The sequence below is a fragment of the Ursus americanus genome, chromosome 8 (genome assembly GCF_024610735.1).
Source record: "Ursus americanus isolate L20-20 chromosome 8, mUrsAme1.1.p, whole genome shotgun sequence".
Classification (NCBI taxonomy): Eukaryota; Metazoa; Chordata; class Mammalia; order Carnivora; family Ursidae; genus Ursus; species Ursus americanus.
The window spans coordinates 50,851,319-50,864,559 of NC_142134.1; the positions used below are offsets into that span (position 1 = coordinate 50,851,319).

General features: G+C 36.5%; 1 long non-coding RNA gene across 5 annotated transcripts in view; it reads left to right on the forward strand.

The window, feature by feature from the left end:
* Window positions 1–10,011, forward strand: part of LOC123804048 (uncharacterized) — a 32,212-nt gene extending 22,201 nt beyond the window's left edge. For 2 of the 5 annotated variants that reach the window (XR_015725514.1, XR_015725515.1), the window contains exons 6-8: window positions 1,318–1,478; window positions 2,216–5,161; window positions 7,540–10,011. This is a non-coding gene — a long non-coding RNA (uncharacterized LOC123804048). Of the gene's footprint in view, window positions 1–1,317; window positions 1,479–2,215; window positions 5,162–7,536 lie in introns of all 5 variants that reach the window. The other 3 variants (XR_015725518.1, XR_015725516.1, XR_015725517.1) reach the window with 3 other exon arrangements.
* Window positions 10,012–13,241: the final 3,230 nt, after the last annotated feature.

Consider the following 13,241-nt stretch of genomic DNA (forward strand, 5'->3'; position numbering starts at 1 on the left):
AGGTTTATCATGGTAATAATAATAATAATAATAGCAAACTTTCTTCTCCCACTGTTGAGACAGGGCGTAACATCAATTCCATTCCCATTTTTCGGTGTTATAGATAGAGCTCTGAGAAAGCTTGTTCATATCAAAAAAAAAAAAGATGGGAATGGAAAGAATTTTGTGGTAGCAACGTCACTACATTTTTTTGCACTCCATCTAAGTTATATGCCAAAAATCATAACAATTAGGTTCCGTCATCTGTTAGCTGACAACTTCACTCCTTTCACCTCCAATTTCGTTAACTGCAAAGAATTGGAATCAGTGGACTTGTAAGACAATCCAGTCTCCATGATCTTTAGCTGCCTCAGTGCCACAGGCAGGATGTTGAACTGTCCTTTTGCTTGGTTTTACACCCGAGGCAATGCACCAGTTAGAATCAGTTTGCTGAGGGAGATGTGCCTTCCTTCTGTAAAGAGGATGAAGAGCGAATGTGAAAGGGAAGATGGGGAGGGAAGCCCAGCCTGACGCACCCAAGTTCAGGGCAGTCTTTCAGGAAAGAGTTTTCCTTACAGAAGTGGCTGGACAACTCGGGAGTGGAAGACTGTGTGCTCAGCATAGATGTCCGGAGCCTGGTGAAAAGAATTTACCCACATTAATTCTTTTCTTTCTTGTTTCTCTTTGAATTAATTTCTTCTAATTTCTGCCCGTGTTTTCTCTGGTCTAAGAGAATTGGATAGGTCTGTAAGTAACTGTCAATATATAGTAAGACGTTTAGTAGCTTGAGGGTATAGGGGCTGTTTTCTGCATGTTTAGCAAATGCAATTATTTCATACTACTGGTAGAGGACATTGGATTGGTTCACCTGGTGGATATCTGTTGTTTCTGCCTACTCAGCATTCATTCCCTTTTTATTAGCCACCCATTTTGTTGACTGAAATGAAATGGAGATAAATTAACTCTGAGCCTGGGGTTGTTTTTTGTTTTTTTTTTTTAAGTGTGTCATCAGTGTATCACCACAGAAAAGGACAATAACATTTTGCAAGTTCTTTTCAGACTTTGATACCTTTGACAATCTCTGAAGTTTTGAAACACTAGTTTATGATACTAAAATTTTTCCTGTACAACGTTTATCTCTATATAAAGGTGTTTATTTGGAGTGGACGGGTGTGTGGGTTTCCTAGGGCTAAGGTGATAAAATACTACAAACTGGTAGAAACAACAGAAATTTATTCCCTTAAAATTCTGGGGGCTGAAAATCCAAGTTCAAAGTGTCAGTAGACTTGATTCCTCCTGAGGGCTCGCGGGAGAATCTGTTCTATGTCCCTTTCCTAGCTTCTGCTGACGGACAGCAATTCTTGGGGTTTTTGGCTCGAAGATGCATCTGTCCCATCTTCTCCTTCAGCTGCATGTGGCGTTTTCCTGATGTTTCTGCGTTTTTACACGGCTGTCTTCTTATACATCAATCATCATGGTTTCAGGGCCTACCTACACCGGTATGACCTCATCTTAATGAATTACTTCTATAATGACCTTATTTCCAAATAAGCTTGCATTCTGAGGTACTGGGTTAGGATTCCAACTTATCTTTTTGGGGAGGGGACACAATTCAACCCGTAACAGTGAGTCAGAGATGAGCCTGATAATGGCTCGTGTCTTTTATAATATTTCTGACTGTTGAACCGTGTTGGAACGGCAGGTCAAATAGCACAATCACCAAATCATTGCCTAGGACATAGTGGGTACTCAAATATGTTTGTTTAAATGAATGTTGCCATGGAGGAGATCAGGACCAAAAGACAAGGACCTCAATTACTGGCCTGGTCAATGAGTCCGATCGAGACTTCTTGTCACATAGGAATTGGGCGTTAGGCAGTTCTGAGGGTGAGGGGAACCTCTCCTGCTCCCCAGTTATTGAGCAACGTAAGGCAGTTAGGAAAATGGGGGCCATGTGGGCAAAAATTATTCCTATTTTACTGAAAAGTTTCAAAAAGAAAATGTTTATCCTTAAAGCCTCATTTCAGGTGAAATCATGTTTTATACTTTTGGATAGCTTTTAGGCCAAGACAATTGAGAGGAAAACAAGTTTGTGAGGAAAACAACACATATTCCAAAATGATAATGATTATTATTATTATCATTGTCAGGTTTTAGTATGTTCCAAAATTAACAAATCCCCCATAACTAATTGATAATTTGTTTTGCATTTACTTCTATGTGTTTGCTTGTGAAGGGATATCCTCTGGACCTTCTTCTGTTTAGTAAGTAAGACTACTTTTCTTTGTTTTTTAAAAATTACTGTATATATTTCTTACTTTTCCTGTTTCTTTATTGTCTATTCCTAGGCCACCTCTTTAACTAACATGTATATTATGCTGTAAACATGGGTAAAATGTGTGATATTCCTACCCACTCTACTTTAAATTTCTCTAATGAGCAACCCACAAAACACTGTATGTTAACTAACTGGAATTAAAATAAAAAATTAAAAAAATAAATGGCTGTAATGAATACTAAAGGAGCCATGGACAAAACAATCGTTGCTGAGAAATTGAGGTGGTTCATATTAAAGGTGATCTTTAGGAACTTCTCGGCTTTGTATCTCTTTGCATATGCCTTTGACATCCATTTATTTTTTAACGTGTATTTCTTTTCCATTTTGTTGTTTTTCAAATGGTAAAAACAGGACCCAACGCATTTGTTTTCTGAAGGTCCTAGTCCCACAGGAACGTTACCACTCTAACATATTTAATGTTTAATGTTGGTTTTCTTTACTGCAAGCTCTGCCAACTTTTGATGGTTTCTGTTTCAGGTCAACTGACACACTAGGGAAGAGTCTTAAAAGCTAATAATCTCTCCTTTATGAATTAGGATGGCTTCAGTTCTAGGGATGCGAGAGCCAGTTTATAAACTGCTAAATGCTAACTGCAGTTAACTTTGGAAAATACCTTATGAACTAGTAATAGGGTTCAACAAAATGTTTTCTGGACTAAGGCTTTTTAAACGTCACAATTCTTCTTAAAAAGAAAAGGTTTTAAGACCATGCATAATCATCCCAGAGTAGATGGGTTATCATGGAGTAGCAAGCAACCCCCCAATCCCAGTGGCTTAAAACAGCAGTGGTTTACTAGCTGCTCACACTACATGTCTAAAGAAGGTCAAGGGGAGGCTCTACTTGTGATAGTCCCCAAGGGATCCAGGCTGATATCACCTGGACATGAGCAAAAGGCATACTGGCTCTCGAAGTTTCCACTTGGCAATGACACACATCATTTCCACTATAATTCATTGGACAATGCAAGCCATATAGTCATGCTTGAATTAAAAGGGAGTGGGAAATGCAATTCTACCACATTTCCAGGAAGAGGAGAACTGGAATATTTTTGCACAGGCGTAACGTCTACCATGACCTGAATGACAGATAGGTATCTAAAAGCAAAAGCAATTCCAGTTATTGGAAGTATTCCAGTAGTACCACAGAAAAGGAATCTCGATGTTTGGTTAGACTTTGGAGATGTGTGGTAGCTTCTCAAACGTCTTTCTTCTGTTTCACTGTAATCTTGCCAGATTTTCTGTTACCTGATATTTTATATTCATTTTTCCTGTAAGAACTATGTTATGATTTGTATAGCCAGGCACTCTAAAATTTCTTCTATTTCAATATTCTTTTAACATTACTTCTGAAAAATTACAGTAGCTAATGAGTTCTCTAATCTAGCTTCTGCCTTCATTTTCCATCTCTCTCCACCCACATCTACAACTTTTTTTTTAATATATTTTTTTATTTATTTGACAGAGAGAGAGCACAAGTAGGGGGAGCATCAGGCAGGGGAGAGGTAGAAGCACGCTTCCCACCGAGCAGGGAGCCCAATACGGGGCTCGATCCCCTGGGATCACGACCTGAGCCGAAGGCAGATGCTTAATGACTGAGCCACCCAGGCGCGCCCCCCCACCTTTTTAGGTAACCTCTACCCAGAGAACTGCACAGAACTCAGTTCTGCCACTCAGTTGTGTATGTTTAGGCAGATTACTTAACCTACCACTCCAAGGCTCAACTGCCCTGCCTATGTAGCAAAATAATAATCACTCTTACCTCTTAGGGTATTTTGAGTATTACATGAAGTGATGTTTGTAAACACTACCTAATACGGATATTAGCTCAATCTTACACAGTGCTTGTTAGATGCCAGCCAGTTCTAGGAGATCCATATCAGATGACCCATTTAATTCTCACAACTCTATGTGGTAACTACTATCATTACCCTCATTTTATAGATAAGGACGCTGAAGCACAGAGAAGTTAAAGAGCTTGCCCAGAGGCACATAACCAATAAACTGTAGAACAGAAAGGCAGCAACAGGCCGTCTGTGCCAAAGACCATGCACTTAATTTCTGTGTTCAATGGAGTGTGTGGTACACAGTAAATGCTCAAAATATTTTACTTTTTATTTAATGAATATTATTATTATCACTTGCTTAAAATGAAGCTCTATAGTTTTCTCATGAAAAAAATTAAAAACTCTTCTTTCATGAACAATGCGCTATTTGATAAAAATGCATGAATTCTGGGGTACCTGGGTGGCTCAGTTAAGCATCTAACTCTTGATTTTGGTTCATGTCATGCTCTCAGGGTGGTGAGACTGAGCCTCATGTCGGGCTCTGTGCTCAGTGGGAAGTCTGCTTGAGATTCTCTCTCCCTCTGCCTCTGCTCATGCTCGTTTGCTCTCTCTCTCAAAATAAGTAAATAACATCTTTTTTAAAAATTAAAAACTGCATGAATTCTTTTAATATTATTTACGCAGACAGGAAAAATAAACCCTAAGAGACATTATGGCTTCTGTCTTGGTCTGGTCTGGTCTGCCTTGTTCCCTTTTTCTCTCTCTCTCTCTCTCTTTTTCCTTCCCATCTTTCTCTTGGATCACTTGCTGTAGGGGAATCCAGCGGCTATACTGTGAAGATACTTGGACTGCTCACCTGGGGAGAAACTGAGGTCTCCGGCCAACAGCCAATTAGAAACTGAGGACTACCAAAAACCATGTGAGCAAGTGTGGAAGTAGATCCTCCTCCAATCCAGCCCTCAGGGGACTGTGGTCCCAACTAACAGCTTGACTGCAATCTCATAAGAGACCCTAGGAGACCCAGCTAAGATGTTCCCAGATGCCTGCCCCCGCCAGAAAAGGTGAGATAATAAATGTGGTTTTCAGCGACGAGGGGTAATTTGTTACAGAGTAACACAGAACTAAAGGAGATATCGGTACCTTGGGAGTAGGATGCTGCTATAACAAAAAACTAAAATGTGGAAAAGCCTTTTTTTTTTTTTTTTTTTTTTTTTTTAGAAATTAAGTCCTTTGGCTTTCTAGATACATTTTAAAATTAGCCTGCCAATTTTGGTAGACAAGTATGCTAGGATTTTGGTTGAGAAGGTGCTGAATCTATAGAACAATATGGGAACCATTGCCCCCTTACCAGTTTTGATTCTTCTAATCCACAAACATGGCATGTCTCTTCATTTAATTAGGTTTTCTTTAACTTTTCTTTGCAATATTTTGTAGTTTTAGGCAAAAAGGTTCTACACATCTTTCATTATTTTTATTCCTGATGTTTTGATGCTGTCATAAATGTTCTAAAATTTTTCTGGTAACTAGAAATACATTTTTTTGATGCTATCATAATCTTAAAAATTTTTTCAATTGTTCGTTGCTTGTAAATTGAAATTCAGTGAATTTCGACGTTTGTTTTGGTTTGGTCTTTTAATGTTGGCCTTATACCTTGTGGCTTTCTTAAGTTTACTTTTTGGTTCTAGCAGCCTTATTTTAGATGGCACGGGATTGTCCATATACACCATCACGTCATTTACAAATAAAGACAGTTTTACATCTTCTTTTTTAATCTGATTTCCTTTCAGAGGTTTAGTAAACATATGCACACACATATACAACAACTTGTTTATATATAGTTGGAAGCAATTTGCTAAAATTTTGATAAAAGGTTTTGCACATATATTCTCTATAGTTCTGTTTTTTTGTCTGTACTTATCTGATTTGGTATCAAATGATTCTGGACTCATAAAATGAGTTAGGAAGTTTTTCCTCCTTTTCTATTTTAATGAGTTTATGTACAAGTTTTATTATTTCTTCCTTTAAAGTTTCATAAAATTCACCAGCGGCTTGATGTTTTCAATTTCTTTAAGGTATGTAGGGCTTTTCAAGTTTTCTTTTCCCTCTTGGTTGAGTTTTGACAATTTTTGTCTTTTAAGAAATTTAGCCATTTTCCCCAGGACATCAAATTTATTAGCATAAAGTTTTTAACAATATTTTTTTTATCAATCGGATACTGGTAATTTATAAATTTTATTTTTCCTTGACCAGTCTAACTAGAGGCTTGTCAATTTTACTGATTTGTTTCAAGGAACCAGCATTTACTTTCATTGACTTTCTGTATTATTTTTTCAATTTCTATTTCATTAATACTCTTTATTATTTCCTTTCTTCTACTTACTTTGGATTTAAGTTGCTTTTTTAGCATGGAAGTTTAGATTATTGATTTGAGTCCTTTCCTTTTTTTTTTTTTTTTTTAAAGTAAATGCTGTAAATATTCCTTTAAACTCTTAGCTGCATCCACAAATTTTGATATTTGGAATTTTCATTTTCATTCCATTCAAACTATTTCGTATTTGCCCTGAGATTTCCCCTTTAGCCCATAGATTACTTAGGAGTACATTATTTACTTTTAAAATATTTGGGGATTTTCCTGATATCATTATTTTTTTTTAAGATTTGTTTATTTATTTGAGAGAGAGAGAGAGAGAAAGAGAGAGCACAAGTGGGAGGGGCAGAGGGAGAGAGAATCTGAAGCAGACTCTGTGCTGAGCACACACTTTGTGTGAGGCAGGGCTTGTTCTCACAACCCTGAGATCACGACCTGAGCTGAAACCAAGTGGCAGCCACTTTAACTGACTGTACCACCCAGACACCCCCAGATATCATTCTTTATTAATTTCTTATTTAATTCTGTTATGATCAGATTGTGTATTCTGTTGTTGGTCAGAATGTTCTGTAAATGTCAATTAGATCAAATTGGTTGATAGAGTAGTCAGATCTATATCCATGCTGAGTTTTTGTCTACTTGTTCTATGATTACTGAGAGAGAACTGTTGAAGTCTCCATGTATAATTGTGGATTTGTATGTTTCTCTTTTCATTTCCATCAGTTTTTGCTTGTGTATTTTTGAGCTCTAATTTTCAGGTGCATTCACAGTAAGATTGTTGTGTATTACTGATGAATCAACCCATTTCTCAATATGTGATGTCTGTCTTTAAACCTGGTAATTTTTCTTGTTCTGAAGTCTGTTTCACCTGAAATAAATATAGCCAGTCCAGCTTTCTTTTGATGTTATGAATGAAATTGTGTCCCCGTCCCAGATTCATATGTTGAAGCCCTAATCCCAGTACATCAAAATGTGACTATATTTGGAGATAGGGCCTTTAACAAGGTAATCCAGGTTAAATGGGGTCATATGATTTGGCTCTAATCTAATATCTGGTGTCCTTATAAGTAGAGGCAGAGACACGAGGGAGGTACTTTCCAGAGCACAGAAGAAAGGCCATATGAGGACACAGAGAGAAGGAAGCAATCTGCAAGCTAGGAAGAGAGGCCTCAGAAGAAACCCTGTTGGCACCTTGATCTTGGACTTCTAGTCTTCAGAACGGTGAAAAAATAAATTTCTGTTGTTCAAGGCATGCAGTCTATGGTATTTTGTTATGGCAACCCTAGTAAAATAATATTTGATTAGTGTTTTTGTTATATATCTTTTTTTATCCTTTTATTTTTATCTATATAATTATATTTAAACTGGCTTTCTTATAAATTGTGTATAATTAGGTCTTCTGTTTTTTTAGCCAATCTGAGAATCTCTCTTTTTTAATTAGAGTGTTTAGACCACTTACATTTAATGTAATTATTAATATGATTGGATTTAAGTCCACAATTTTATTATTTTACTGATTGTTTTCCATGCTTTTGTTATTCTTTTCTCCCTTTCCTATATTCATTTTGATTATTGAAATACTTTTAGTATTCTATTTAACTTTACATAATGTATTTTTGGCTATCTTTCTTCTAGTGTTTACTCTACAGATTATCAAATGTCTGTGGTCTGTGCACCAGTTACAAGAAATTTGCTTATTTTTCTTTGTGAATTTTCTTGTAAACCGGAGGAGATTAATTTAAATGAGGCACTGTCATCCTAATCTCATTAAAATTGAGACTGATACTCCAAACCACACTGGATTTATATAAACACCAGTCACCTGGACAAAGGCAATGTGCTTGACTGACTTACATCATCTCACTGACTTTTTCCAAGATTAAATCCAGTAAAAATAAAGAGAGAACAATAGACTTATGTCCAAGAGATTTGTCTCAGCTAAAGTAACAGCAGATTTAGGATAATATAAAAACTCAAATCTTCTTACTAATATCACTCTCAAATTTGAAAAGTTATATGGGCTTTAGGGGCTTAGAGTTTAGTAGATGTAGAGACTATTTGTTAAAATAAAGTCTTAATGGAAAAATATAATACATCTATGTATGAGATTATTCAAAATAAAAATGCCAGTTATCTTTAATTTATATTAAATGTAACACCAATCAAAATTCTAAACATCTTTCATCAAAAATGGTATGTTTATTATAAATTTTATAAAGAAAAGATATCATGAAAGAAGGGCTAAGGCAGTCTTGATAAAGCAGGAGAAAGAAGAAAAATCTGCCTGACCAGGTATCAAAATATATTACGAAGGCATAGAAATTAAAGTAGTGCAGTATTAGCACAACAAAATAAATATTAATGAGTGAAAGGAAATAGAGAGCCTAGGAACAGATCAGTGAGAACTTGGTGTGTCACAGAAGTGGCATTACAGATGAAAAGGATTGTTTGATACATAACATTAGAACAGGTATAATTGTAAAATTATATCTGTATCTCACAACATATTAGAAAATGAATTAAATATTCAAATGTAAAAAACAAAATTAAGAGGGCACCTGGGTGGCTCAATGGGTTAAGCGGCAGACTCTTGGTTCCCAGCTCAGGTCGTGTGCTTAGGGTCTTGAGATCAAGCCCCGTGTCTGGCTCTGTGCTCAGCAGGGAGTCTGCCTATCTCTCTCTCTCCTTCTCCCTCTGCCCCTACCCCCACTAGCACATGTGCTCTCTCGCTCTCTCTCTCAAATAAAATAAATAAATAAAATCTTTAAAAAAAATATAAGGACGCAATAGTTAAAATTTACCAGAATATAACAGGGAAGAATATCTTTATGATCTAGAAATAAAAAAGTCCTAATCAAGAATATTTTTTTCTGGGGCACCTGGGTGGCTCATTTTGTTAAGCATCTGCCTTCTGCTCAGGTCATTATCCTGGGATCTTGAGATCAAGCCCTGTGTAGGGATCCCTGCTCACTGGGGAGTCTGCTTCTCCCTCTCCCTCTGCCCCTCTCTCCTGCTTGTGCTCTCAGTCTCTCTCTCAAATAAATAAATATCTTAAAAAAATAATATTTTTTCCCAATCATATTGCCATTCATTCATAGTTTATCAAAGAATGTAGAACTTGTTTGAAAACCAATATATGTGTGAAGAGGGATGCCTGGGTGGCTCAGTCAGTTAAGCATCTGCCTTCAGCTCAGGTCATGATCCCAGGGTCCTGGGATCGAGTCCCACATCAGGCTCCTTGCTCAGCGGGGAGCCTGCTTCTCCCTCTGCCTGCTGCTCCCCCTGCTTGTGCTCTCTCTCTGACAAATAAATAAATAAAATCTTTAAAAATATATATCTATGTAAGGAAAAACAGATACACCTCCTGTTTCATTTAGTGTTTCCTCTTCTTTTCCTAAACAAAGTGTTCTCTAAGAAAATTCAAAGACATCAGGCAAAGTTTTTTTCTAGTGCATTTCTAATATAATTCTTTTCTCAGGATAAATAATGTGTACATGATGATATTGTCCCTTATTGCCTCAAAACTGTTACCTGATTCAATAATACAAAATTTGACATCTTTCAATGGAACTAGTTTTTCTTTTCTCTTTCTTTCTTTCTTTCTTTCTTTCTTTCTTTCTTTCTTTCTTTCTTTTTCTTTCTTTCTTTCTTTCTTTCTTTCTTTCTTTCTTTCTTTCTTTTTTTTTTTTTAGTGATAACTTTCTAGACAGGATATGAACCTAGATCAAAAAGGTCAAAACTGGCAGAATATATGCCTGCTCCATTTTCCTGTTTTTGAATTGCATCATATTCCTTCAGTTTGGGGGATTTTATTCTAAGACAATTGCCAGTTCACAATGGGAGGAAATATGTAATAATTTATCATGTTTACTAATGATGTAACTTTGTAAACTTTTATAATCTAAATAATAGTTAGAATTATTACTTGCAAAGTCACTGGCTTGGAAACTGTTTCCATAAGAAATCATATCTCATTTCATTAAAATAAAGACAGAAAATTCATTCTCAAAGAAAACTCATTTGTCTTCTAAGAATAGCATTTCAGAGATTTAAAGAAATTAGAGGTAGAAAAATCAATTAGAACTAATCTACTGGCTTGTCAGAAAGGATTGCTTTTTACAAAATATATTCTAGTTCTTTGTCCAGGTTAATTTTAAATGTCTCAAGGGATGGGGCACTTGCTATATTCCTTTGAAGTCTTTCCTTTATCTAATTGACCTTCCCAATAATCTTTTTTCCCCCTAATATCTAACCTCCATGTTAGGTATTAATTCGGTGCTATTACTTTTTATTACACTTCTTTTTCCTATACTATTGCCCCTTCACTCCCAAATTCACTTTTTATACTCTCAGATATTTATAAGGAGCTAGGCGCCATTTAACCTAATGACAGATGTTTACTTGTAATAATAATCTTTAAAAGAGATCTTTAGGTCTTTTTCTACATTTTCCTTGTCTGCCTCTCTTTCCTCTCTCTTTTCCTCCCTCCTTCCCCCCTCTCTCCCTTCTTATTTTCTTTTTGCAGACCTTGTAAGGAAGTGCTTAAAAGTGAAAGCCAAATACTTGGCAGGAACAAGTAGAGAAAGGAGATTATAAATTTTTTTGCTTGATCAAGGAGAATATCAATTCTTTTGCAAATTAGCAATATATTTCCTGTCTACCTCTAGGTATGAGTGAAGCATTTTTCTCTTGTAAATGATTTCTGGTTCTTTTATAACCTCTTCTGTCTTTCAATATTTTTCATTTCAGATTTCCTCCTTTCTATTTCATTATGTTTATATGAATTTAAAATTGAATATTTTTCTAGATTGGATGGTATTATTTATGTTGTACCCTTTGAACATGAAGGTGATGGTTTTCCTCCATTTACAAGATTTAAATTCTTGCCCTTATCTATGCGGACGATTAATTGTGAGACACCATGCACAATGACACTCTGGACTCAAATTTCTGTCTGAAGATAAGCAAAACAAGGATTTTCTGGAGGGGTGAGAGGATATCATATAGCCAGGGAAGGAGATTGCCCTGAGCATAAGAACATAAATTCTTTGCAGGCGGAACCAGTTCAATAAAATGCCAGTGTCTGCAATAACATTTCTTGGTCACCTGGGGGAAGGGCAAAGATGAAGACTGTGATGAATTTTATTGTGTGCTTTTGTGATCATAAATTAAATTTCTATGAATTCCTGTATAGAGCCCATCTATTATCATTGTTGAAGAACAGTGGAATAAGGGTTTATAAAATTTGCTAAATATATTTTCAATACTTAGGGAAAATTTACAGATTAATTCAATTAGCTTTCTCCTCTCTGCTCAAATTCTGCCTCTATTTTAATAGCTGTGTGACCTTAGGAAAGTAACTTAACCCCTCCATGCCTCAGTTTCCTCTGTTATAAAATGTTGATACTGCCTGTTGGAGGAAAAAATGAGTTATAAATGGAGAATAAATTGAGTTAATATTGTAAAGTACTTGACACAATACCTTAATAAAAGCTAATTTTCTTTTTTTCTTTTATTCATTAAACATGCTTTTATTGAGTGTCTTCTATGTGGTAAAGCGGGAAGTAGGAGTTCACAGTTTAGCAACAAAGACTGATACAACGTCTAACTGTATGTATGAGGCACTACAAAACCATATGATGTGCTCTGGAGCCAAGAAGTGAGCCTTAACCTGTGTGGTAGATTAAGGAACAATCTTGGCCTTGGTAGAATGAGTATGATTTTGAAAAGTGGACAAGGTGAAGGAAGTAGGAGTGAGCGGACCCATGTGTGAAGCAGAGCATATTCCAGGCAAAGGGAATGGCATAAGCAAAGGCTTGAAAGCAGAGAAGTACATGATGCTTGCACGTGAGTGATAAAGTATGGGTAAAGCATCATGAGGTGGGGGAGTGAGCGTGGGGAGACCCTTTTTCTATTTTTGGAGAATCTTCTATTGTACGAGTTTGGGTTGTGGGCGGGCCCCAGGTCCCAACAGAGAATCTGAAGGGAGGCAAACATTTCCTCTCTCTGCCTTCTGGCTGCTAAGGTATGGGCTGTTGGCTTGAATAGGGAGAAAGTGTTGCTAAGTCGCAGAAGTTCAGGAACGGTGGCCATAGTAAGTGGCCAGTGGGATGGTGCCATTGGTGACATGCTGCGCTGTAGTCTGGTCTGTATTATTTGCTGCCAGTCTTCCATAGATCCTGACCCCGTGCTGAAACAGTTCTCCATCTTTGTGTTGATGCAGTGGGCAACCTGACAGTGCCTTCTCTAATTTTTTATTCTGGAAAAGTTAACTAGAATTCTTTTTGTTTGCAACAGAGACGTATCTCAAACAATAGAAAATTTAGTCTTTTTAGTTTGTTATTTGTGTTTCCTAAATTTTGTTCAATGAATACGAAGGATTTCTGTAATAACACTTTTTATAGAAAGTAAAATCAACGTAAATGTGAAATTAAAAAAATTTGAAAGTAAAGTAGGTATTTAAAATGTAAAAAAAAAGGGCACCGGGGTGATTCAGTTGGTTTAGCGTCTGCCTTCAGCTCAGGTCGTGATCTCAGGGTCCTGGGATTGAGCCTCGCATTGGGCTCCCTGCTTGGCGGTGAGTCTGCTTCTCCCTCTCCCTCTGTTATCTCTCTCGCTCTGACTCTCTCTCAAATAAATAAAAATCTTTAAACAAAATAAAATGTAAAAAAAGAGACCTGCATCAAGACAAAAGGATAAAATGGATGGTAATAATAGTAATAATTTTAAGGTAATGGATACTGAGTGCGTATCTATGAGCCGGGCACATTGTT